Source organism: Solanum stenotomum, unplaced genomic scaffold, assembly GCF_019186545.1.
Source record: "Solanum stenotomum isolate F172 unplaced genomic scaffold, ASM1918654v1 scaffold29327, whole genome shotgun sequence".
In the NCBI taxonomy this organism is placed as follows: domain Eukaryota; kingdom Viridiplantae; phylum Streptophyta; class Magnoliopsida; order Solanales; family Solanaceae; genus Solanum; species Solanum stenotomum.
In genome coordinates, this window is record NW_026030407.1 from 19,415 (window position 1) to 46,937 (window position 27,523).

The window sequence follows — 27,523 nt, forward strand, 5'->3', positions numbered from 1 at the left end:
ATGTACCTATGTTTTCTAGTTGATTCCAACACTCTAAGGTACATCTAAACATCATGAAATCATACATAAACATGAGATCATGAACCTTGAATCCAAATCCAATTTAACGAAAGTTAGGATCAAAGTCAAGAGAAGTTAAGAGTCAAGTTTAGAAGTTAAGATGCAAGTCAAAGCAAAGTTTTTAAAGTTTTCAAAAGTCTTTAACAAACATTTTAACCTTGTTTTAAGACTTAAGTTTCAATTTAAGCAAAGAGTAAAGAGTTGAGTTCATTTCTCCAAAAGCTATAAAGGAACTAAGTATTCCCAAAGAGTTTATAAATGTTTTCACATTTGAACAAAAAAAGGGAACATCGATTCCAAGAGAGCTTTTAAGCTAAGTTTTGAGTAATTATCTCAAACCAAAGAAAGAAGTTTTTTTAAAAAAACATATGAGCTAAGTATATTTTGGGAGTAGTATTGAGCACCGATATGGGGATGCGAGTTCATATTAACTCAAGTCTCCATAAACCATGTAGCCATCATGGGTAGTAAAGGATTATACTTTTTAGATGACTCCTTAAGATGCTTTTAGCATAAGCTAGTGGATCCACTAAGTTAAGCGTTCTATATGACGGCAAAGTATAGGACAGTTCTGGCAGTGTAGGCAAGACGTTGTATCACCACTTAGGCTCAGAGTGGTGGTTGTCAGTTAGAAAATCTCCCATAGAAACTATATTACTTTATTATATGAGTAAAGTTGAGTTTGTTATTGCATTTTCTTTAACGAACTAAGTTGCTTTTACTATTTCACAAAGTTTTTCATATATTGCATGTGTTTCATTGCTTTATTTTGAGTTAAGTATTTATGAGTTGAGAAGAATTAAGGTAAGTGTTTCTTTCAGAATCTTTTCAAGCCTATGTATTGTATAGCCTTCCAACTCGCATACTCGTACATTCAATGTACTGATGCCAGTTGGCCTACATCGTCTTATGATGCAGACACAAGTAACCAGGATCATCATACAGCGCCTCGTTGATCAGGTTCAGCACTCCGAGTCAGTTGGTGAGCCTCCTTGCATTTCGGAGGACTTTTTTATCATTTGATTTCTAGTTTTCAGTTGTTAGGATGATCGGGGGTCTTGTCCCGACATCCCTCTTTATTTTAGAGGCTTCATAGATTGATAGTATTAGTTCTTTAGTCTTATTCATTTCAGTTGTATACGTTTAAGACTTGAGTTCCCATTTTTGGCTAAGTTATTATCTTTTAAGTTATTGCATGAGCTATATCTCTTGTGTTTAAGTATTCCGTTGAGTAAGTAAGCCAGGCCAAGGGTTCGCTTGGGGCCATCAATGCTTCTCGAGTGCCAGCCACGTTCGGGGTGTAGGCTCGGGGAGTGACATTAACAATAGGAGACCATATCTTGGATGTACAGCGTTAACGTCCATTTCTTGTGACTCTTCGCAGTATCATAGTCTCCTAGAGCTCAAGTACACCACATATTTTGCAGTTGACTTTAACGTCGATCAACTAAGTTCGAGCTTATGGTCTGAGGCAAGAAAGTTGGAAGATTGCAAAAGGGCCTGTCTGAGTAACTGTTCTTGCAAAGCTATTATTTGGGCTCGGACTCAAACAAAAAACTGTTTATTCCTGAATGAAGTTTTTTCACTCATAGACAAAGAGGAAAGAGTATACAACAACATGACCGTCTTTCTTAAGGTACATAATTCATCAAACGCGTAGATCAATCAGTCACCAAACATTTCACCTAGAAAGAAATCCAATCCTTTTCAAGTGATAACAGGATACACTCTTGCAGCTTTCTTTGGGATAATTTTAAGCATCACTAGTTGTTTTATTATTGTGAAAAAGAGGAGATATGAGTCAAGCAAGGGTGGTGATTTCTGGATCTAGAACCACTCTTACCGGGAATTCAAACTCGATTCTCTTACAATGACTTGAAAATAATTACAGAAGATTTCAGCAGAAAGCTCGGGGAAGGAGGATTTGGCTCCGTATATGAAGGAACACTCAGTGATGGCACCAAAATAGCTGTGAAACATCTAGATGGTCTAGGTCAAGTAAAGGATTCATTCTTAACAGAAGTAAAGATACTCGGTAGTATTCACCATGTCAATCTGGTAAAACCCATAGGATTTTGTGGCGAAAAGAGCGAGATTTTTCTGATCTTTGAGTATATGGTAAATGGATCTTTGGATAGATGGATTTCTCCTGAAAATGAAGAGAATGGACTTAAATGGCACACAACGAAAAGGATAATATCAGATATTGCGAAAGGGTTAGCTTATCTACATGAGGATTGCAGCCATAAGATAGTTCATTGGGACATCAAACCACAAAACATCCTTCTAGATCAATATTTCGATGCTAAGATATCTGATTTTGGGTTGTCGAAGCTAATTGAGAAAGATAAAAGCAAAGTTGTGACTAGAATGAGGGGAACACAGGATTATTTAGCCCCTGAATGGTTGAGCTCGGTAATCACTGGGAAAGTTGATGTGTATGCTTTTGGAATTGTGCTCTTGGAAATTCTCTATGGTCGAAAGAATTTGGATTGTTCCCAACTAATGAAGAAGATGTCCATTTGCTAAGTGTATTTAGGAGAAAAGCAGAACAAGAGCAACTCATGGATATGGTTGACAAAAACAACGAAGATATGCAGCTTCACAGGGAAGCAGTGACTGAAATGATGAGCCTTGCTGCATGGTGTCTACAGGGCGATTTTTCCAAGAGGCCTTCCATGTCATTGGTGGTTAAGGCATTGGAAGGTTTGGTGACTGTTGAAACCAACTTGGATTATGATTTCACACATGTACCTGAGGTTGAAGCAGGCAACCAACACAGGGAAGTCATTATCAGTTCAAAATTTCCTTCAATTTTATCGGGACCAAGGTAAACAATATACATAAGATTTTGCCTTTGACGGAACCAATTTATGGTTGCGTAATGTCAAATATCGCAACATTTTCAATTCTAGCATAACTGTTTTACGGTGTATGAGATTATAATTCATGAAATGTAATGTTCAGTAACTTCCATATTAAATTTCCGAGCTTCATGTTACTATCATGTAGCTAGAGGCTTCTCAATTCATGTTCGAAAATAAGTAATAATGTTGTATGTGGTGGTGCAGCTACTGAATTCAAATGGTAGTATGCAGTAAGCTTTCTTGTGTTATGCTATCGGAAAAGACCATTTTCTTGTTTTTTTCATGAGATATCCACCTATCCAATGATCCATTTACCATGTAAGCCTGTGTATTATGTATGATATTATGATTTGGTTAGGTTGGGCTTCTCTTTATCCAATTTTAGCACATTCAATACATCGAGAGGCATCACAACACAAAAGCTTCTGTGCTGTCATTTTCCAAACTTCTGTTGACTTGTAAGTTGTAACACTCTTTCTAACAACTGTGTAAGGTGCAATCATTTTCTAAATCCACATTTTAATTTGTTTGGTCCAGATTTTAAGTTTTTACCACTGAACTCATTATAATTTAGAAATTATGGAAAGTCTATTAAGTAGTTAAAAGTTAAAAGTCTATTTAAGTAGTTAAAAGTCTATTAGTGGATCTATAGTTACTAACAATTAATTTGGAATTATTGGGCACTTTCCTCCTCATTTAGATTCAGGTCAAGTCTTTTACTGAATAGGATGTGCCATCAATTCCAAAGTCCAAGTCAATACAGAGAGGGGCCTCAAACAAACTTCTTCAATGTGCTATCTTTTTCCAAACTTTAATTGACTATGGGTGTGTTCACATGTTCGGTAGGAAGGAAAATGTTTTCTATAAAATAATGGGCCGGGTTCTATCTTTCCACTAGCTGGACCATTTTGACCATTTCCAAGTTACAATTTCGTTATTGTTCAACCTAGCAGACAAATCAAGCTCACTACGACTTTCATTTACTTTGTGTTATGCTTCTGCTCTTCACTCCTCAATATTTGAAAACTAAAGGATCTAGGTGCATGGATTTGATGATTTTAATGTAAGCAATTACATCGTAAGTGTGTGAAACTATTTAGTAAATTTATGTTTAGAATTATTCTTCAGCACCTATAAAGACTCCCTTGTAATGTGATTATGTGAGAGTGGAGTTATTTTAATGATATGAAATGGCATCTTTGAGCCCTCCTCGTTGTCCCCTATGATATTATCAAGGGTCCGCCTTAGATATTTCTAATAAGACTTTTTTTTTCCCCCTTAATCAATGGATAGTGACTTCTTTATCTCCATCTTCCCTCCTTTTCCATCTTTGCCTAGTCAATACAAACCTCATTAACTATTAGTTTTCCATAAAGAACCATTCCCAAATTCCAACTCAATAATTGTTCAACCATATTAATATACAATGACTTTCAATCAGACAGATCTTATCTTCCCGTTGGTTAAGTAAGAAGTATGATTTGGAAAACATTTTCCTTTTGACTTGACGCATAAATGATTCGCAAAATTGGGTATAACTGAATTCCGCGCATCTCAAAAATATTCTTAACTGCAACATTATGAACTACTGGAAGATGCTAACCTATATGTAAAATACAGTTTGGTTCCGAAGCTCTATCTTTCCACTGATGGGACCATTTTAACCATTTCTAAGTTACAATCCAAATTTCAATTAAAGGACCTTTAAAAAGTATTACTATCATACTAAGCAGATTGAAAAGAAAAATATAAGAATTTTTTAAAGAAAAAGAATTAAAAATTACAAGATAGTGCATGAAGCTCAAAAAACTAAGGGATAAGGTAGAAGTACCCCCTAGACTATGACCGAAATTCCAGAGACACACCTAAACTTTACTAGGGCCCTATTACCTCCTAAACTAATTTAAAATGGAATAAAATACACCACAAACGCTAACATGGCATAGAGAGTGCACACACTCTCTCTTTTTTTATTCAATTTCCTAGTAGAGCCTGGGAGTACACACTCTCTTGAACGCAAATGATGAGTGACAAATTGGACACATATTATTTTTTGATTGGTAACTTTATAATTAGTTAGTACACATTTTTATTGATATTAAAACTTATATATATGTAATTATTTTTATTTCTTAGTTTGTAAATATTTATTTTAATTTCTTTTCACTTTAAACTTTTTTTAATTAATTTATTATCTTTTCACTTTTAATTATTTTTAAAAAATTATGTGTATTTTTTTAAAAAATAATTAAAAAGTGTCCTTTAATTTTAATGTTTTAATTTTTTTTAGGTTTTATTTGGTTTTCTTCAATTATTTTGATATCCGTTCAAAATTAACTTATTTTAAATACAAGACTTTTGGAATTAAATTTGAAATCAAATCAAAACGAAAGCCAAAAAAAAAAAAAAAAATCTATAGAAAAATAAAAGATAAAAAACAATGAATGTAGGTAAAAAAAAAGTTTCATTACAAGGTAAAAAAAAATGTGTATTAACTTAATTTAAATAAAAGATAAAGAAAATAAGAATATTTTTTTAAAATTTTAATTTTTGTAAAAAAATTAATAATTTTTTTTTACTTTTATAAAAATAAATTAATTTTTAATTAAAATTAATAAAAAATAGTATTTACACACGTGGCTGGCGAGTGTGTACAAACACAACCAACTTGGGTGGTTGAAGGTGCCACGTCAGCACAAAAGGTGCACAAAGATACAAAAAAAATGAGTTCAGGGGGTAATAGGACCTAAGTTAAGTTTAGGTCCGCTGTTGATGTTCGATCGTTTAACTCGCAGCCAAGGAATGTTCCTGATCTGTGAACAGAACCGAAGGAGGTTACCGCGACAACAAACGAACATGTTGGTCGCGGATTAGTTCGTTCTGTGCCGCCAGCGGTCTCAACTCAAAGGCGCAGGTTGATCTTTCTAGTTGAGGCTGCATTCATTTATTCATATTCAACTTGACACGTGGGAAGGGCTTACTCTACTAGTGGCTGGGCTTGGTCTCGCCCCCTTCCCGCACTATTCCTCCCCACTAAAAAGAGCGATTGAGAATCTCGAGAACCTTTCCGAGCGTTTGTCTTCGTGGGGCGATTGAAAAAGAAAGGAGTATTTCATTCTTTTACTGCCTTCCATTCAACGGACTATTTTTGCAATGTCTGTCACATGAAGAAGCAAGCCTTGCAAGAAGTACATGTTTTACTAATAGCTATCTGCATCGAGTGTTTCGATTGAAAGAGGAAGGGGTCACAACTCAAATGCCAGCACAGAAGTAGAAAGAGTCATGCTTCAAAGTGGAATTCTTCTAAGATCTAAGATTTCGGTCATAGTCTAGGGGTACTTATATCTTATCCCAAAAACTAATGCTTACATTCATGAAATTAGACTAGAATTGGAAATATTGCAATAGTTGACATGTGTTCTTTTCAAGACTAAATTGCTCAAGCATATTGTTTACCTTGGTCCAGATAAAACTGAAGGAATTTTTGGACTAAATTTCTCAAGCATATAATTTTTTGTTTCTGTACTTGGCAGAGCATCTGGCCCTCAAGAACTCCCGACAGCTATGAGAAGTATCCGGTTCATGATGTTCTTGTGAGTCTTGACCTTAATTTTTCTTAAATCCATAAATATTGAACTCATGTAGATACCGTGTTTAAGTTACCACTAGTTACTTGTAATTACGGTATCTAACTACTGCACAAACTACAGTTTCTAAAAACTTAGCTTAAACCAGTTGGAGTAACATCACATCTCATGTTTTACTAATTCATTCGCGTTGCCGCTCTACAAAATCGACTACTAATTTTACGAGAACAACCTGATACTTCCCACAAAAAATATGAGGAAAACTTTGAAAACAGTAGCTCTACACAGCAAAACTTGCTTTGAAGATCTTTTCTGATAGCTTTATCACAGTAAATCTTATTGGACACAACCAGCTGAAGTTACTTACGGAAGTATCAGTGCTTAAAACACTCAATATTATATCTCCTCTTGCATATGAATTGAGGATCTTCTACATGATAGTACATGAAGCTCGAAAAATATAATGCATAGATACTGATTATTACATTCATGAATTGTAATCTTATACACAATAGGAAGTTATGCTAGAATTAGAAATATTATTTACCTCGGTCCCGATATAACTGATGGCAATTTTGAGCTGATAGTGGCTTCCCTCGGTTGGTTGCCTGCCCCAACCTTAGGTACATTTCTGAAATTATAATCTAAGTTGGTTTCAACAGTCACCAAACCTTCAAGTGCCTTAACCACCAATGACATGGAAGGTCTCTTGGAGAAATCTCCCTGTAGACACCATGCAGCAAGGCTCATCATTTCTGTCACTGCTTCTCTGTGGAGCTGCATATCCTCGTTTCTATCAACCATATCTGTGAGCTGCTCTTGTTCCACTTTTCTTGTAAAAACAGTTAGCAAATGGACATCTTCTTCATCAGTTTGGGACCAATCCAAATTCTTTCGCCCACAGAGAATTTCTAAGAGAACAATTCCAAAAGCATACACATCAACTTTCTCAGTGATTACTGAGCTCAGCCATTCAGGGGCTAAATACCCTGGTGTTCCTCTCATTCTAGTCACAACTTTGCTTTTGTCTTTCTCAATTAGCTTTGACAGCCCAAAATCAGATAACTTAGCATTGAAATTTTGATCTAAAAGGATGTTTTGGGGTTTGATGTCCAAATGAATTATCTTATGGCTGCAATCCTCATGTAGATAAGCTAACCCTTTCGCAATATCTGATATTACCATTTTCCTTGTGTTCCATGTAAGCCCATTTTCTTGTGTAATCCACCTATCCAACGATCCATTCACCATGTACTCATAGATTAGAAGCCTGTGGCTTTTTCGGCACAATATCCAATGAGTTTTACCAGATTGATATGGTGAATGCCACCGACTGTCTTTACTTCTGTTAAGAATGATTCCTTTACTTGACCTACACCATCCAGATGCTTCACAGCTATTTTGGTGCCACTACTCAGTGTTCCTTCATATACAGAGCCAAATCCTCCTTTCCCGAGCTTTCTGCTAAAATCTTGTGTAATTTTTTTCAGCTCATTGTAAGAGAATCGAGTTAGGATTCCTGGTAAGATTGGTTCTAGATCCTGAAAATCCACATCCTTGCTGGACCCTATACTCCTTCTATAAAGAAGAAAGCTAACTGAGAGAACCAAAATTATCCCAAACAAAGCAGCAAAAGTAGATCCTATTATCACTTTGAAAGACTTTGTTTTCTGTTTAGGGGAATTAGGGGAAATGACAGGTGAATGTTTGATCTCTGACATTGAGGAATTCTGCACCTTAAGAAATACTGTTGTGTCTACTTCATCCTCCTTATCTACAAGGGAGAAGACTTCATTCAGCAACAAACATCTCCCTCTTCGAGAGCTATCCTGATCATATCTGAAAACAACAGCTTTGCAGGAACAGTTTCTCAGACAGGCCCTTCTGCAATCTTCCAACTTTTTCCCCCCAACCCAAAATATTCTCGAAAATATTGCATGATTGAAGTCAAATGCAAAATATGTGGTATTCTTGAGCTCTAGGAAGCTATGATGCTGTGGAGAATCGCAAGAAATGGATGTCAACTCCGTACATCCAAGATCTGGTTTCCTATCGTTGGATGGCCTGAAGAAGTTTCCTTCAGCTGGACAAGTGCATTGCCCACCATTTGTACAAATGCTGTATTTTCCACACACCATTGGGTACTCACAGTTCTTTAGATCTGGAGAAAAAAGGTCATCTACCTCTATCCAATCAGTGGTATCCCATTTGTATACCCTTAAATGTCCATCAGGCTCAAGTCTCATGAATTGAGCTGTTGGTCCTGGAGGGTATCGTAAAGTCGTAGTGGTTTGACCATCAAATCTTAAATAACGATTATATGGATAGTACAATTCTGAAGCATAGTAATACTGAGGTGGGTCAGATTTTATGTAAGTGGTCAAGCTTCCATTGAAAATAGCAAGAGAAAACAAACCTTGACTTATATTGGATGCTGAAACGCTTGCTATCAGCTTCTGCTCAGAAATCAACTTCTGCCCAGGGAGCAAAGAATCCGTTGGATGATCAAATGATTGCCAAATTGTGCGATTGTTCTTATCAAATAGCACGAGATTCCCCGTTTCTGTCATGTTTAAACCAGAAACAGATTTGCCAGTAGTATTAGTGGACCAAACAACAGTGCCATCAGAGTCTGCCAAGACCAAGTTGCCATCTTGGCCTAGTCGCAAGGTTGCACTGGTTTTAACTGGATGGTTCCTGTTAGCAGACCAAACTAACCGAGCGGAAATGAACCAACCCTTCACTGATTCAGAGCTGTTGTAGAACAAGAGGATACCAAGAAAGCAATCCGGGACATTTCCTTTGCAGTAGAAGCCACAGAATAATTGAGTGGCAGCATTTCCTCTCTGAAGGATTGGTTCCACCATATCACCAGAGAAATCAGCAAGGCGGTTCATCTACAGAGTGGAAAGTCCGGCAGTAGAATTCACAGGTTTGCCATAAAATATCAAATAATTTTGGGAAAATGCAGACTGAGACCACAACAAGTGGAGATGAATGAAGAGAAGGACACAAAAATTCAGTCTCTGCACCGCAATCATTGCTCTCTAAACAAAACAAAACCAAACCAAACGTAGTAGAAGAATATATTTGGAACCAAGGGGAGTACTGTTGTACCTTTTCAAAGAGGGGCATCAATAAATTAAGGTTCAGGTCACTTTACTCCTCATTAAGATTCATGTCAAGTCTTGTACTGAACATGATGTGCCCAGTCAATATAGAAAGGGACATCATAAAATTTTTTAGATGTGCTATTTTTTCCAAAACTTTAATTGACTATGGGTGTATTCACTTGTTTTGTACGAAGAAAAATGTTTTTTAGAAAAATAATGAGGTCGGGCTCTATCTTTCCACTAATGGGACCATTTTGACCATTTCCAAGTTACAACTTTCAATATTGTTCAACCTTGCAGGCAAATCAAGGTTACTGTGCTACGCTTCTGCTCCTCACTTCTCAGAATTTGAAGATTAAAGGATCTAGATGTGTGAATAATGAATTTGGTGATTTTAATGCTATCATGGACATAGTATATGTGTGAAACTATTTAATAAATTTATGCTTAGATTTTTTCTTCAACGCCTATATAAACCCCTTGTAGTGTTAATATGTAAGAGTGGAGTTATTTTAATCTCCGGAGAAGGGCCTAAATTGCCCTTGAACTATTTGAATTGGTATAAAAATACCCTCCATCCACCTTTTGGCTCAGAAATACCCCCGATGTCAACCTTTTGGCTCAAAAATACCCTTTTGTCTAACGGATCATACTCATCAGGTGGATGGAGGGTAATATTGTACCAAATCTCATAGTTTATAAAGGACGCTTTTAGACCCTTTTCCGTTAAAATAATTTGAAATTATTTAAAATATGAGCTCATATGATTTACTTGATTTTGAATTCTATAGTAAATTATAAAATAAAAAAAAAGTTAGCCCTCTACTCTCTACACTCCCCCCCACCCACCCCTTCACTTCCTCGTTCTTCCATTTTCTTTTTCTATTTGGATCTTGTTCACCGTTTTAAATTTTAATTTCTTTCAATTTATGAAAATCACAAGGGAGAAAAGATGAGGGAAATAATGATAGCATCCATATATAAATAATTCGTTCAATAAAAGAAGATTTACTTGAACAATTATGTATGTATACTGCATTTTTCTTTTGTGTGTACCCAAAATTCAAAATAAAAGAATAAAGATAATCATTTCTCCTGCCCCCACCCCCACCCAACTATGACAATAATACAAATTAAAAGAATATGAACATTTGGATAATTAATAAAAAAATTATATTAATAAAAATAATAATTTGTTTTAGTTGGAAATCAGTAGGGGTGAGTATGGATTTTAGTTGCCCCATTTATAAGTTGGGTTACAATAAATTAGGGGTTGATTTAAAAAAGGCCAACAGGAAGATATCATGAATAATTATTTTTCTAATAATATTTTCAAGTGTATCCGGTCAAAATATGAATCATTTGTGATTTTAAATATTTTAAAAAATAAATTCTAAAATATATGATTTTCATTATTTATTTGAGAAAAGTTAAAATTTTGACCAATCACATTAGGCAACATAATAAATAAATATTTAATAATTCTACTTTAAGGGGGCTGTTAAAAAATAAAGGCAAATATGAGCCAAAGAATTAACATCGTGGGTATTTTTGAGCCAAAAGATTGACATCAAGGATATTTTAGGGCCGAAAGATGGATGAAGGGTAGTTGTGTACCAATTCAAATACTTGAAGGGCATTTTAGGCCCTTCTCCGTTTAATCTAAGGGGGTGGCAAGTTTTACCGGAAAAGTGTAATACCCTACATTGAAATAAGGTCATTTTTGTCTTCTTTTATTTTTATTTTTTAAAAAAAAAAAAGAGAGGCAAATTGTTGGTTTGTTTTAGTGACCAAAACGTTTTTTTAAAGAAAAGGGAATAGCGGGCTAAAGGCCCAAAACAGCCAAGGGCTGCAAGCTGCAGCAAATTATAAAAAAAAAAAAAAAGAGAGCAGGGATTAGGGATTGGGATATCAGCGTACAACAACAACAATAAGGAAGAAAACAATTTGAATAGATAGGGAAAGAAAGAGAGGCAGTGGGGTATACGCAGAAAGAAGAGAAGGGTTCAACAAAATTAGACGGGTTGAGGTAAATCTTTTTCTTCCTTTACACCTTCACCTTGATCCTTTAACACCTTGGAAACATCCCAGCTATAAGATTTGATATGAAAATATTTTTCTAAGTTATACTAGGTGTTTACATTGATTTGCTTACATGAGGCAAATAAGATTGAATATTGTACCGTTTCTGAAAGGGCATTGATTTCATCATTTTGATTATCACACTAGCATGTTTTCTGACTTGTCGCTCATTAAAATTGTTGTGATTAAGTATTATTATTCACTCAATTAGCATTTCACTCCTCGCTAAATGTTTTTACAAAGAACTCAGGTGGTATTGGCGGAGATTTCATTAACTAGATAGTGTGATTTGGTAGCATCCGGTGAGCCCCGCATTGCTTCGCGTGGCAAGAGATTTATCGAATTGCTATGTTTTTTTTTAAAACTCTGTAAAGCTTTAACAAGAAATTGAAAAGAAGAGAAGCTCCATTGATTTGAGCTCAAAGGCTAAGTAATACATCAGTAGGATCATCTATTTATAGTTCACCATCACACACTCTGTAACTGATCTAGTAACTAACTTTCTGATTGTTAGTTATAACAGAATTATCTAAAATGACACTACTGCCCTTAACTACTTTTAACTATCTAACTCTCCTACACACCACTACAACTGATTATATCTCATTACTCCCCTTCAAGCTTGGAGGGGCAAAAATATCTAGTACTCCAAGCTTGGACAACAAATATTCATGTTGTAGTTTACACAGCCCTTTTGTTAGAACATCTGCAGGTTGTTCTTGTGTAGGAATATAGTTGATTAGGATCATGCCTTGTTGTAGTCTTTCCCTTATGAAGTGGCAGTCAATTTCTATATGTTTAGTCCTCTCATGATACACTGAATTTGCAGCAATCTGTATAGCAGCCTTGCTATCACTATATACTTGTACTGGCAGTTGAACTTCAGCTCCTACCTCCTTTAACATTCCAAGTAACCATACTAATTCTGAGACAGTAGAGGCTAGGCTTCTGTATTCAGCTTCAGCTGAACTCTTAGGCACTGTGGTCTGCTTTTTTGCTTTCCATGACACAAGAGATTCACCTATCTTAACTGCATACCCTGTAACAGATCTTCTAGTAAGAGGACAAGAGGCCCAATCAGCATCACAAAATGCNGTTCCTAAAATAGCCTTGGTAGTATCTAAAAAATGTATAGATATTCTAGATAATTAGATATTTATAGTAAAGTACAGAATAGTCTAGATTCTTGTTGTTGTGTCGTAATTTGACTATCTCTAGAAAAATCACTTTTTTTTTTAAATGTTCCAAATATAAAACAGTTTGAGAAAAATACTTAGAAAAGAGTCGCCACTTAATTTTTTAAAGAAATTAAGAAAACTTATAATTTTCAAAGATTTAAACAGAAAACTCATTTGAAAATACCAAAGAGGGTTCGGGGTTCAATTTATACTTCGAGAAGGGTTTAGGCATTCGAAGTGTCCGCTAACATGCGGTTGACCTGCGATTTGACTAAAACATATTTGACTATTTTTAGGAAAAATATGATTTAACAAAAAAAAAATAATAATAATAATAATAATAATTTACGATATTTGATTAACTTTGAGAGAATGATTAAATAAATGATGCATTATTTATTTATTTATTTATTTATATTTATTAGAGAAAAGGATCCAAAATGAAACATTTGAATTAAATTGCAAGTGATTAGAATATTAATAAAACTTAGACTAATTAGAATTTATTTAATTCATTTTTTAATAATAATTTAAATCAATTTATTAAATTAATTGAAGAACAAAAGTTTTAACTAACCTTTTTGAGAAAATGACTAAGTAAGTATTATATATTTTTTAATTAATTGAAAAGGGTTTTGACTAACATTTTTTAAAGTTTATTTGAGAAAAATACTTTAACTTAACAACTTTAAAAAATAAGATGTGATCAAGTGAAACGGCCTTAAAACATATCTTTTTAAGCTCAAAGATTTAACTTAATTAAAATATAAAATTCTATCAATATTTGATTAATAAGTGAGCACAACAAGTGAAATGTATTAAAATAAACCAACACAAAGAGATGACTCGTCTTTTGGGGAATCTAATTAAGTTATTTAAAGTTAGAGTTAAATAAGATTAGTCAACATATAATCAAACACTTAGAATAGTAAATGAGATAATAAAATTGGGCCCCTTCTTGGGCCAATTTCGCTGTATTTTTAAGCCTTAATTCAATTCCCGTTTTGCGTATATACCGGATGTATATCAGTGTATATGAGCATATATATCAGCTCTTTTCATGTATCTCTTGCTTCCGAACACTTGTATTTCACCTTAGCCTTGTATTCCTGCGTTTTTGACCTATATATCGATGTATACAGCTGTATACATCTTGTATACGACCCATTTTTGACTTTTTTGGGACCTGTAATTTAACTTTCCAGCAACTTAAACAGGATGTGGCCAACTCGATAAAGATCTCAACTCAACGAAATGCATGGATGGAGTCCAAAATGGACTCGAATAATATTACATACAAGAAAAAGAAGAAGTGAACAAATTAGTATCATTTAATTAATCAACTAAACACATTTAAACAATTTAAACCCCCGGATCTATCAGCATACTTCCCGATAGATTAAAAAATCACATTACTCCATTAGCACTCAAATGAATACATATAACAAGCTATTTTTATGATTTAGCATTTATGATTCAACAAGATTAAGAGAAGAATAGAATTGAATACACTTGAACAATTTTTAAAGCTACTGTTAGCCCATAAGGATAAGGCCAAACAATTTTGATAAAGTATGAAAGTGGTTGCATTATATCTCATGAGGTCAGGAATTAGATGCACTTTGCTAATACTTATCTGGAAAAGTAACAATACAATTTCTAGCATTCAAATGATCCTAAAGCTTCATAACATAAAGATTCACAACAAATGTGATATATTAAGAGAAATGATTCAAACCAGTTTGTCGGCATTTGGGAAAATCAATAACAAGATACACAAATTACGCGAGATGCAAATTAATAAGACTTTGCACATGAGATTTAAGGGAAGAAGTAAATAGGAAACAGAGGCATAGTGATATAGTATTCAAACGATAGACATTTGAAATAGGACTCGACCAGACAAACACCGACTGAGCTTAAATCGAGATGACATGAATCAAGACGAGTTTGCCGAACTGCACACGAATGCATCTAGAAGTTGACACCGGAATGTGTTAAAATCATAACCAAAGATACTCGGGACTACACTAGTGTTCAGACATTATAAGTTAAAGACGGGTCTACATATAATACGACCGAAGCAAGAGCTTATGTTGTATTGCTAAATGCAGTAACAAACCATTTGGTGGAAAACAAGTAGCAATACACATTAACTTGGGCCATATCACATCCAAATGCAGATTCATGGCAAAAAATTATTAAGGCAACAATATTTTATCAACATATGAGCTATACTGGAACTAAACAACAATTCCAAGGGAAAGGGGCAAGAAATTAAACATATTCAGAAAGCTCAATATTATAACTAGGGCAAATCAGAGCGTACATAAGAATTTAAACGGGAACAAACTCAAAATCAAAATCATTAAGACGCAGGCTAAATACACGAGACAAACATGATGATCACAAGAACGTATTAACAATACACTAAAGAGTTCATATAACGCTGAAATGAAATGAACTGAAAGAAAAGAAAAATGAAAAGAATGTTACTAGCTAAAACTCATTAACCAAACCCTAACATATAGAGACCAAAAACGAAGTTAACGCATAAACGGAACACAAGACACAACCAATAACACATCATAGACAGAATAACATAGAAGAACTGGATTTAAATGAAGCCAAGAAAGGATTTACCTCTTTTCGGGCAGCGAACTGAGACGGACGAGCAGAGGCGATGATCTTCACCACGAGAACTCGGTTACAAACGATGGTCAAGAGATCTGGGCAGAAAATCGAACCCAAACGTCAAAAATTATTGTATCCCTCTGCTTTCGAAGTATATTTTTTATATCTTTTTGAACACTAGTCCTCAAGTATATATCTATATTTTAAACCCCCCCCCCCCCTCTCCACAGTGAATAAGAAGAGATTTATATAGATGGAAAAAAAAAAGGTTCGTTCTTGGGGAAAGGGACGAAAGTTCAAGTGAGAACGAGGGTAGAATCGGAATTCTCCCACTCTATCCTCAATTCGAAACTTCCCAAGAACCAAAGAGCTGCTCCTTTGTACAAGAAATCAACCCAAATCCCACAAAATCCGGACGACAGGCAGGGTGGGCGGTTGTTGCAGAGAAAGTATGTGGGAGCTGCTGGAACGGTTTGGTGAGGGCAGCTATTGTTGACGTTTGCAAGCTGTTGTTGACGCTTCTGATTTTTTCAGTGTATTCACGTGTTGGTGAAGAAGAAAGAGAACGCAAGGGTCATTTTGTTTGGGCTGTTGTTCGTATGTTTGGATCATTGTAGTGTATGTAGAATATTGTTGGAATGGGTTTCTTTAGGTGGGCTGCTGAGAATGGAGCGGAATTTGGGCCAAATTTGATCTTAAATTTGGCCCAATCAAGGAGCAAAGTTTGGTTATATTTGGATTTTAAGAAATAAACAAATGGATCTCCAACTTGGCCAATGGGAATTAAGTAGTTAGCCAAATTAAATTTAATTGGTGAATTCAGTTAAAACTAAATAAGATGAATTAGCATAAATTAATTAATGAGCTTCTTAATCTTAACGAAGCAAAAAATAATTAACTTAATTATAAACTAATTAATTCAATTACAAAACTAATTAACTCAAAATTATAACTATAACTTAAAGTAAATTAATAAAATATTTAACTAATATGTAAAATCTTTTGTGATGATTTTCAAATATTCATAAAATAGCGTGATTGCAAAAAATATACATATTTATTATTAAAAAATGATAAAATTGCTTTAAAAATAACTTGAAAGTATTTTGAATTTCATAGAACTCATTAATTCAAAATTATAACCATCCCTAATATTTAAAATATAAAATCTTTTTTTTAAAAAAAAATATAGTAATTATATAGATAATTATGTAAAACATATATATATCATCTAAAAATTATGAAAAGTGACAAAACTATTCAAAAATCTTGCAAACTNATAATAGCTGAAAATAGTCCAATGGTTTTTCGAGATTTATCTAGAAAAGTTTCTAAAATAGCCTTGGTAGTATCTAAAAAATTTATAGATATTTTAGATAATTAGTTATTTATAGTAAAGTATAGAATAGTCTAGATTCTTGTTAGATATTTAGAAGATAACATCTAGAATAATTTCTAGAAGCATCCCTACACAATTATAAATAGGGGTGGCCACTGTCATTTATTTTCACCCCAAATTGAAAGCAATGAAAGAGTGTTCTTCCATAACAAAGTTCTCTTATTCAAAATACACATTCTTGTGTTTCCTCTTCTTAATTGAATCTTTTGATCTTAGTTAACGATCTTGGGCCAACAAAAGGTTTCTGGATTCTACTTTTCTTCTGCTACTCTCTACACCAAATGAATATTATTCAAAAGTAAAGAACCAAGTAGATTCATGAAATTTATCACTGGGAAGGATCATCTTGGACAGGGGATGATCTATTGACAGACTCCATTGGAGACTGCGGGTATCCAACCGTGTGTGGGAATTACAATGAGAAGTTTTGCTTTTTGATCAATGTAAACGAGAGAGACGTGAATTGTTGTGTGAGTTTCTAAGGCCATCCGAATTTGATATTTTATAGTCCCACAGAAGTTGTAACCCAGCCAATGAGAAGACAATCACGAGGATTGGACTCATACATCGTTGGATGATAGAGCAAATCAACGGTGAATAATGATGCTGACACATTTAACTACTTTGAAGGATTATGATGACTTTGTTGCAAAAAGAAAGATTATATATGATTAATTTATTTCCAAAAAAAAAGGATTATGATGAGTTTGTTGCCAAAAAAGATTATCATCATAATCCCTTTCTTTTTGGCTACAAACTAACCGTAATCCTTTTTTTTCTGGGCAACAAATTAATCATAATTCTTTTTTTTGGCAACAAACTCATCATAATCCTTAAAGCGGTTAAATGTGTCAGCATCATTATCCACCATTGATTCGCTCTTTCATCCAATGGATTATAAGTTCAGTCCTCGTGATTTTCTTCTCATTGGCTGGGTTATAACTCAAGCTATAACATATCAAAGTGGGATTGCCATAGGAACTCACATCCACACAACAACTCACTTTTCTCTCATTTCCATCAATCAAAAAGCAATTTTTTTTGGAGTAGAGAAAAAATAAAATGACAGGCAAAGGAAAAACCCTTGGTTTCGTTTCTACAAAAAAAGTCTCATTCCCGCAACGGCAAAGCCGGTCTAGAATTCCCAGTAGGTTATATCGCCCGGTTCCACAAAGTCGAAAAGAACGTGCCGATGCCAAAGCTCCGGTCTTCCTTGCTGCTGTGCTCGAGTACCTTGCAGCTGAGGTGAATTTAGTTACTCTTTCTTTTTTGATATCTCAAGTATCTGAAATTTACATATCTGTGATTGTTCATAAGTGCTTGAATTGGCTGGAAACGCGGCGAGGGGTAACAAGAAGACGAAGATCATTCCAAGGCAAATTCAGTTGGCTGAATCAACCAACTGAATGTGCCTTGGAATGATCCTCGTCTTCTTGTTATCCTCTGCCTCGTTTCCAGCCAATACAAGCACCTACAAACAATCCAGATATGTAAAATTCAGAAACTTGAGATATCAAAAAAATAAAATAGTAGCGAAATTTACTTGGTGCTCAAGGCTTCAAGCACAACATCAAGAAAGACCAGAGCTCCGACTCGACACATTTAGCATACTTTCTGGCTTTGAGGAATCAGGTGATACGACCGATTGGGATTGGAGAGCGGGTTTGCTGCTGCGGGAAGGAAACCTTTTTGCAGCAATGGAACCAAGGGTTTTTCCTTTACCAGTCATTTGTTATTTTTCCTCTACTACAAAAAAAAAAGTTTTGCTTTTTGATCTATGGAAACGAGAGAAAAGTTAATTGTTGTGTGTATGTGAGTTCCTAAGGCAATTTGACTTTGATAGTTAAAGACAGTTATAACCCAGTCAATGAGAGACAATCACGAGGATTGAACTTATACACCGTTGGATGAAAGAGCAAATCAACGGTAGACACATTTAATTGCTTTCAAGGATTATGATAATTTTATTGCAAAAAAAGGATTATGATACAAACAGAATTAAGATGAGTAAGCCTAAAGGGAAAAGTATTGAATTGCCCTTGAACAGCTGTGCTCGATTCCCTTCAAAGAAAGAGAAAACTGATAGAAGAGAAAGAAGAGAGAATTTTCTTATTGATCTCCAAATTGATACCCATTACAATGAAAGATCAACTATATGTAGCTGGACTATTTCCGAAGAGTTAGTTATAACTAACTCTTCTAACAACATTTCCTAATGGTTTCAGTTTCACACCCATGCTTAGTCACGTGACTGCTTCATTTAGCTAAAATACAAGCATATACAAATTGGAATTAATGAAATGAACTAATTGGCATGTAACAGATTATGATTAATTTGTTACCAAATAAAGGATTATTCATTTGGATATTAAACCTCAGATCATTCTTCTTGACCATTTTGTGTTTTTCATAATTCCTTATTACATTAATACTATTTCATTCTACTATAGAAATGTTAGTTTTGTTCCCAGTCTAATTTACTTAGTGAGTATCATGAGCCATTTCATTTTGAACAGCTGAATGGATTGCCGCCTCCTTTTTGAAGGTCTGGTTACACCAGGCGGCTCAACGTAATCGGAGGGGCCTAAAACGAAATTTCAATTGGAGGCCTAAAATCTAAACACACTCCATATGTATTTATTTGAAAAATATTTTTCTTGCACTATTCAAATGCAAATTATTACTTAATATTTTCTTATAAATGATTTCTTTGAAAAAATATTCAATGATTAGTTTTAAATATGATTTTATCAATTCAACATTGAAAAAAATATTCACTGATGATGTGATCATTATGAGAATGGTTAACATAATATAAGTAATAAGTTGATAATTTTTAAATAAAGATAAGAGTTAGAACATAATGAGGTTAAAAGAGGAGACCCTTTCCTTAATTATCAAAGCATAGAGCCGCCACTGGGTATCGAATTTAGAGCTAAAGCGATGTGAGCCGCTTCAGCTCTAAATTTAAAAGTTAAGGGGTATATCATACCCTTTTTCCTTTTTTAATTTTAATGATTTTATTCTTGAATTTTACATATTTTTCNAGGCCACTCCCTAGGCTTCTCAAACGTCATACATCTCAGATAACACTCAAGGCATTTGTTTACAACTTCAGTCTGTCCATCTGTTTGTGGATGGTATGCAGAAGAAGTAAGCAATGTGACTTTCTGTAGTTTGAATAATTCCTTCCAAAATCTGCTTGTAAAAATTGGATCTCTGTCTGAAACGATGGTTTTTGGCATGCCATGGAGTTTGAACACCCCACTCATGAAAGACTGAGCCACATCCACAGCAGAATAAGGGTGTTTAAGTGCCATAAAGTGAGTTGCCTTACTCAATCTGTCAACTACCACAAAAATCACCTCATGTCCAGCCACCCTTGGAAGGCCTTCTATAAAATCCATAGAGATATCTTGCCATACCTTGTCAGGGATTGGAAGAGGTTGAAGAAGGCCAGGGTATGCAACATTCTCACCCTTGCACCTCTGACAAACATCACAACATCTAACATAGGCATAAACGTCCTGCTTCATCTTCTTCCAATAAAAATCTTGTCGAAGCCTTTGCAAGGTAGTTGTCATACCAGAATGACCCCCACCAGAGCTATCATGGTATAGTGCTATCAAATCTTTTCGTACTGCAGCCACAGAACCTACCATCATCTTACCCTTTCTACTGAGAATACCAGCATGATACCAATAATAAGGTTTAGGAGCACCTGTAGTCTGTATGGAAGTAATTAGCTTTTGTAATACAGGAACCTGTAACCATGAATTCTTTACATCTTCAAGTAATTGAGCCTGGACCCCAGAAATGCTACAAAGCTGAATGGGTTCCCCTCTTCTAGAGAGAGCATCTGCAACAATATTGTCCTTGCCCTTCTTATAGGAAATTATATAGTCATAACCAAGTAGTTTAACCAGCCATTTCTGTTGGCTTGGAGTGGTAATTCGTTGTTCTAGCAAATATTTGAGGGGTTGGTGATCAGTCTTTATAATAAATTGCCTTCCCAAAAGATAAGGCCTCCACTTTTGAACAGCAGCTACCAGTGCTAACAATTCTCGTTCATATGCTGATAGGGCTTGATTCGTTGCAGACAGTCCTTGACTGAAGAAAGCTACAGGTCTGTGACCCTATGCAAGAACAGCACCAATGCCTCCTCCAGATGCATCTGTCTCTACTATGAATTCTTTGGAAAATTCTGGTAAAGCTAAGACAGGTGCTGATGTAACAGCTATTTTTAGTTGGTCAAAAGCTTGAGAAGCAGCCTCATTCCATTTGAAGTTCCCTTTTTTCAGCAAATCATTCAAAGGTCTTGCTATAATCTCAAAGCCTTGAATAAATCTCCTGTAGTATCCTGCAAGTCCTAGAAATCCTCTCAAACCCTTCAAAGTAGTAGGTTGAGGCCAGTGCACCACAGCTTCTACCTTGTCCCCATCCATAGCAACCCCTTCTTGAGAAATGACATGACCTAGATAGTCAATCTGCTGGACCCCAAAAGCACACTTGCTATGCTTCACATATAAGACATTTGCTCTAAGTATACTGAAAGTTTCTCTCAAGTGAGAAAGGTGATCAGTCCAGTTAGAGCTNCCATCAATCAAAAAGCAATTTTTTTTGGAGTAGAGAAAAAAAAATGACAGGCAAAGGAAAAACCCTTGGTTTCGTTTCTACAAAAAAAGTCTCATTCCCGCAACAACAAAGTCGGTCTCAGTAGGTTATATCGCCCGATTCCACAAAGTCGAAAAGTACGTCAAACGTGCCGGTGCCAAAGCTCCGGTCTTCCTTGCTGTTGTGCTCGAGTACCTTGTAGCTGAGGTGAATTTCGTTTCTATTTCTTTTTTGATATCTCAAGTATCTGAAGTTTACATATCTGTGATTGTTTGTAAGTGCTTGAATTGGCTGGAAACGCGGCGAGGGGTAACAAGAAGGCGAGGATCATTCCAAGGCAAATTCAGTTGGTTGAATCAACCAACTGGATGTGCCTTGGAATGATCCTCGTCTTCATATTATCCTCTGCCGCGTTTCCAGCCAATACAAGCACCTACAAACAATCTAGATATGTAAAATTCAAAAACATGAGCTATCAAAAAAATAAAATAGTAGCGAAATTTACCTGGTGCTCAAGGCTTCAAGCACAACATCAAGAAAGACCAGAGCTCCGACTCGACACATTTGGCATACTTTCTGGCTTTGAGGAATCAGGTGATACGACCGATTGGGATTGGAGATCAGGTTTGCTGCTGCGGGTACGAGACCTTTTTGCAGCAATGGAACCCAGGGTTTTTCCTTTACCAGTCATTTGTTATTTTTCCTCTACTGCAAAAAAAAAGTTTTGCTTTTTGATCTATGGAAACGAGAGAAAAGTGAATTGTTGTGTGTATGTGAGTTCCTAGGCAATTCGACTTTGATATTTATAGCCCACGGGAATTATAACCCAGCCAATGAGTGACAATCACGAGGATTGAACTTATACGCCGTTGGATGAAAGAGCAAATCAATGGTGGATAATGATACTGACACATTTAATTGCTTTCAAGGATTATGATAATTTTATTACAAAAAAAGGATTATGATTAATTTGTTACCAAATAAAGGATTATTCATTTGGATATTTGTAACATCCGGCAATGTGAAATAATTGAAGAGGCTTAGAATTGGAAATTTTCATTTTTGGAAAGAATTTTAAAGATCTGGAAAAATTGACCAAGTATGGGAAAAAGTGAGTTTTTGGCCAAATTTGAGCAGTAATAACTCCTCGCTCAGGATAATTTAGGAGTATTTCCTGTTATGTTTGCAAATCTTGTGGAATGATCTTTCCAACGCCACTGAGTTTGCTCAATTCCGAGTTCGTATGAGTGAGATATACCCTTTGATAGTTGAGCAGTTGGCAGGGAATCCGTCCGGAAATTTTAAGGGCATTTTGGTCTTTTCACTAACCAATTCTTTTGGTTATATTGTTGTGTTAGGATGTTTTGTGGATCATTTTTTCCCCATTTTAAAAGAGTAAGAGTTAGGGTTCTTGAGAGAAGAGGAGGAGAAGAAGAGAAGAAGGAGGAGATCAAGGAGTTTCCGTCAAAGATCGTCGTGGAAATCGTCGGGGGTGATCCCTACTAGGTATGTGAGCTTTTAGTGTTGGGTTGATCCTTTCCCCTACACACCAAATTCATTTTTATTATTGAGAAAAGATTGGTTGTGTTGTTGAAGTTGTTGATTGTGGTGTTGATGTTGTTGGTTGTGTTGTTGAAGTTGTTGGTTGTGGTGTTGATGTTGTTGATTGTGTTGTTGAAGTTTTTGTTGATTTGAGACATGATTTGGGTTGTGTTTTTGAGTTGAATCTATGGTATATTGAGAGTTTTAATGATTCTAAGTGATTTGGGGAAGAAACTATTCGATTTTAGGCGAAATAAGGTGAGAAAACGAGAAAATGAACTTGTTGAAATTTCTGGGTTGGGGGCCTGGCGCGATGCGCCTGCCAGAGCACCCCAAACTCACCTCTGAAGTTTAGGGGTTGGCGCCCCGCGCCACCCATAGCGCCAGGGTCACTTGCCCCATCCATTTTGTCGTCGGTTGCCCCGTTTGAGTTAATTTAAAGTGCACATTCACTCCTTTTCAACTCTAACTACTCTAAGCTACTTCTAAACACCTAAAAGTCATTCCTAACATGATCAAAATCTTGAATTCATAATTCCAATTCAAGTGAAGTTAGTTTCCAAGTCGAGTCGAGTTAGAAGTCAAGTGAAGTTAGAGCCAAGCTTAGAAGTTAAGAAGTAAGTCAAAGCAAGTCTTTAAGGTTTTCCAAGAGTCTTCTTTGAACGTTTTAACTTCATTCTAAGGCTCAAGTTCCAAGTTAAGTATAGAGTTTCAAGTCAAGCAAAGAGTATAGAGTTTCAAGCTAAGTAAAGAGCCTCAATTTTCAAGTTAAGTAAAGAGTAAAGAGCATACAGTTTCAAGTCGAGTAAAGAGTATCGAGTTTCAAGTTAAGTCAAGAGTTTTCAGTTAAGTCAAGAGTTTCGAGTTAAGTCAAGAGTCAAGAGTTGAGTTCATTTCTCAAAAGTAATTAGGGAACTAAGTATTTCCCCAAAGAAGTTTATAAGTGTTTTCACATTTAAGTTGGGAGGAAACTGAGATTTCCAAAAGAGTTTTGAGAAGTTTGAGCACTATCTCTTTTAAAAAGAAAAGATGAGTTTTGCAAAAGAGTTTCTAAAATATGATTAGTATGACAAATCGAGTATGTCATCAATGTTTAAACAGTATGGTCTCTAGATATACCATCAATGTTTAAGTAGTATGAATATCCCGAGTCATCAATGATCATATTAAAAATATGGTTTTGATTTGTTCTTTTTAGAAAGAGTTTTCAAGTGCCTTTGGGCTAAGTTTTGAGTAATTATCTCAACTAAAGAAAGATGTGTTTAAAACACTTATGAGCTAAAGTATTTTTGGGAGTAGTCTTGAGCACCGAATTGGGGGAGCGTTCAAAGAACTCACAACCCCCATAGGACCATGTAGCCAACATGGGATTTCTCGGGTCATACTTTTTAGATGACCATGAAAGTTAAGCTAACGGATCCACTAAGCAATAGTAAGGTCTTATACCACGGCAAGGTATAGGATGGTCCTTGGGCAACGTGAGGTAAAACGTTGTATCACCACTTAGTTTCATAGTGGTGGTTATCGGTTAGAGAAACTCCCACAGCAGTAGAAAGAGCTTGGTTCCTCGATAAGTTCTGCTTAGTATGGATGGGGGTATGGGACTTCACTCATGCATTGCACAAGTAGACTTTGAGAGGAAGCATGGTATTTTCATGATATTATAAATATGATTTTTACGTCATGTTTTAATAGTTTTAAAAGCTTTATATATTTCATGTGTCTTATTGCTTTATATTGAGTTCAGTTATTCATGAGTTGAATAGAGCCAATGTAAGTTCTCTTTTGTATCCCTTTCAAGCTTTAGTTGTTGTTTAGCTTTCCAGCTCGCATACTCGTGCATTCCATGTACTGATGTCAGTTGGCCTGTATCGTTTTATGATGCAGACGCAGGTATCTAGGATCAGCATCCAACACACCGTTGATCCAATTGAGCACTCCAGAGTCAGTGGTGAGCCTCCTTGCTTTTCGGAGGACTTGGTCGTTCTGTTCTTTTAGTTTTGTTTTGCTAGGATGTTGCGGGGTCTGTCCCAACATCCATCTCAGTATTGTAGAGGCTTCGTAGACAGACAGTCAGTCAGTTAGTTTTGAGTCTCTCATCTATGTATATATGTAAATATTCTATTTTGAGACTCGAGTTGCCTTTTTGGGCCAGATCTGTATCAGNAATACAAGCATATACAAATTGGAATTAATGAAATGAACTAATTGGCATGTAACAGATTATGATTAATTTGTTACCAAATAAAGGATTATTCATTTGGATATTAAACCTCAGATCATTCTTCTTGACCATTTTGTGTTTTTCATAATTCCTTATTACATTAATACTATTTCATTCTACTATAGAAATGTTAGTTTTGTTCCCAGTCTAATTTACTTAGTGAGTATCATGAGCCATTTCATTTTGAACAGCTGAATGGATTGCCGCCTCCTTTTTGAAGGTCTGGTTACACCAGGCGGCTCAACGTAATCGGAGGGGCCTAAAACGAAATTTCAATTGGAGGCCTAAAATCTAAACACACTCCATATGTATTTATTTGAAAAATATTTTTCTTGCACTATTCAAATGCAAATTATTACTTAATATTTTCTTATAAATGATTTCTTTGAAAAAATATTCAATTATTAGTTTTAAATATGATATTATCAATTCAACATTGAAAAAAATATTCACTGATGATGTGATCATTATATGAATGGTCAACATAATATAAGTAATAAGTTGATAAATTTTAAATAAAGATAAGAGTTAGAAGATAATGAGGTTAAAAGAGGAGACCCCTTTCCTTAATTTTCAAAGCATAGAGCCGCCACTGGGTATCAACTTTAGAGCTAAAGCGATGTGAGCTGCTTCAGCTCTAAATTTAAAAGTTAAGGGGTATATCATACCCTTTTTCCTTTTTTAATTTTAATGATTTTATTCTTGAATTTTACATATTTTTCCTTTGGGTCCCTCTCTAGGTTGACTGGACAAGGATTGACACAAATGTTAGAATTTTGTTAAACTTTTCTTCCTTAACTCTACACTAACAACAGGACAAAAAAAAAACTGATGGTATGAATTTAGTTGTGGCTGCAAATTGAGAAATCGATACCAATCGAATTCTGAGAAATTGAAACCACAATTTGCCGAAGAAAAAACTACTCGAATAAAAGGATGAATTTTAAGATTGATACTGATCAATCAACCAGAGCCTTCTTTCTGATAAAAATAGTCCAATGGTGCTTAATTATAGTATCACTCTTTTCATGGCCAGTCTCCTCTTCATTTCTTCACGGCATCTAATTAGTTGTCAACCTCCTGAAACATTTATCACCAATTCCTCCATTTCCTGGATCAATAGCTGCGCCGGCTCCTATGTAGTGAATTCCACAGATGGAGCCACACTGACACCCATCCTCTCGAGAGAAGGGAACAAGACTCAGTTTATCTGTGGTTTCTTATGTGATTACAATGGTACTGCTTGCGTTTTTAGCGTCCTTTTATCCCCAAAGATCAGTAACAACAATTCTTATCTATATTACTCGAGATTAATTTGGTCAGCAAATCGGAATAATCCAGTTAGAGCTAATGCAACCTTGCAACTTAGGCAAGATGGAGGCTTATTCTTGATGGACTCAGATGGCACTTTGATTTGGAGTACAAGCACAAGCATAAGAGGAAAGGTTGTTGCGGGATTCAAATTGACAGTGCTGGGAAATATTGTTCTCTTTGATAAAAGTAACGACATCATTTGGCAGTCTTTTGATCATCCTACAGACACTTTGGTAGCTGGACAAATGACAAATGCTGGACAAAAGCTGAGATCCAGTGTATCAGCAACAAATTGGAGAGAAGGTTTGTTCACATTTGAAGTTCAACTATTTGGCTTTTTAGCATACATTGAGTCAAATCCACGTCAACTCTATGTCTCAAGACTTGGTGGGGATAAAGGTTCCCCGTTTTCTGGACTAATCTTTGATTCGAAAATAATTATTTTCAACGGGACATTAATCCTAAATTTTGCATTTTCAAATACTAGATTCATGAGGTTTGGGGATGATGGGCATTTAAGGGTGTATCACTGGAGAGGATCTTGGNTTTCAAGAGAAGAGAACGAGACTCAGTTTGTCTGTGGTTTCTTATGTGATTTCAATGGTACTGCTTGCGTTTTTGGCGTCCTTTTATTCCCAAAGATCAGTAACAATAATTCTTATCTATATTACGCGAGATTAGCTTGGTCAGCAAATCGGAATAATCCAGTTAGAGCTAAATGCAACTTTGCACCTTAGGCAAGACGGAGGCTTATTCTTGATGGACTCAGATGGAACTTTGTTTTGGAGTACAAACACAAGCGGAAAGGTTGTTGCGGGATTCAACTTGACAGTACTGGGAAATCTGGTCCTCTTTGACAAAAGTAAAAGTCCTTTGGCAGTGTTTTGATCATCCTACAGACACTTTGGT

The 27,523-nt window shown here is 35.4% G+C and overlaps 2 pseudogenes; both read left to right on the forward strand.

Annotated features, from left to right (window-relative positions):
• The window catches only part of LOC125851741 (TMV resistance protein N-like), a 43,664-nt pseudogene that overhangs the window by 10,258 nt on the left and 5,883 nt on the right, over positions 1–27,523 (forward strand).
• LOC125851744 (G-type lectin S-receptor-like serine/threonine-protein kinase SD2-5) lies at positions 2,176–2,894 on the forward strand (annotated as a pseudogene).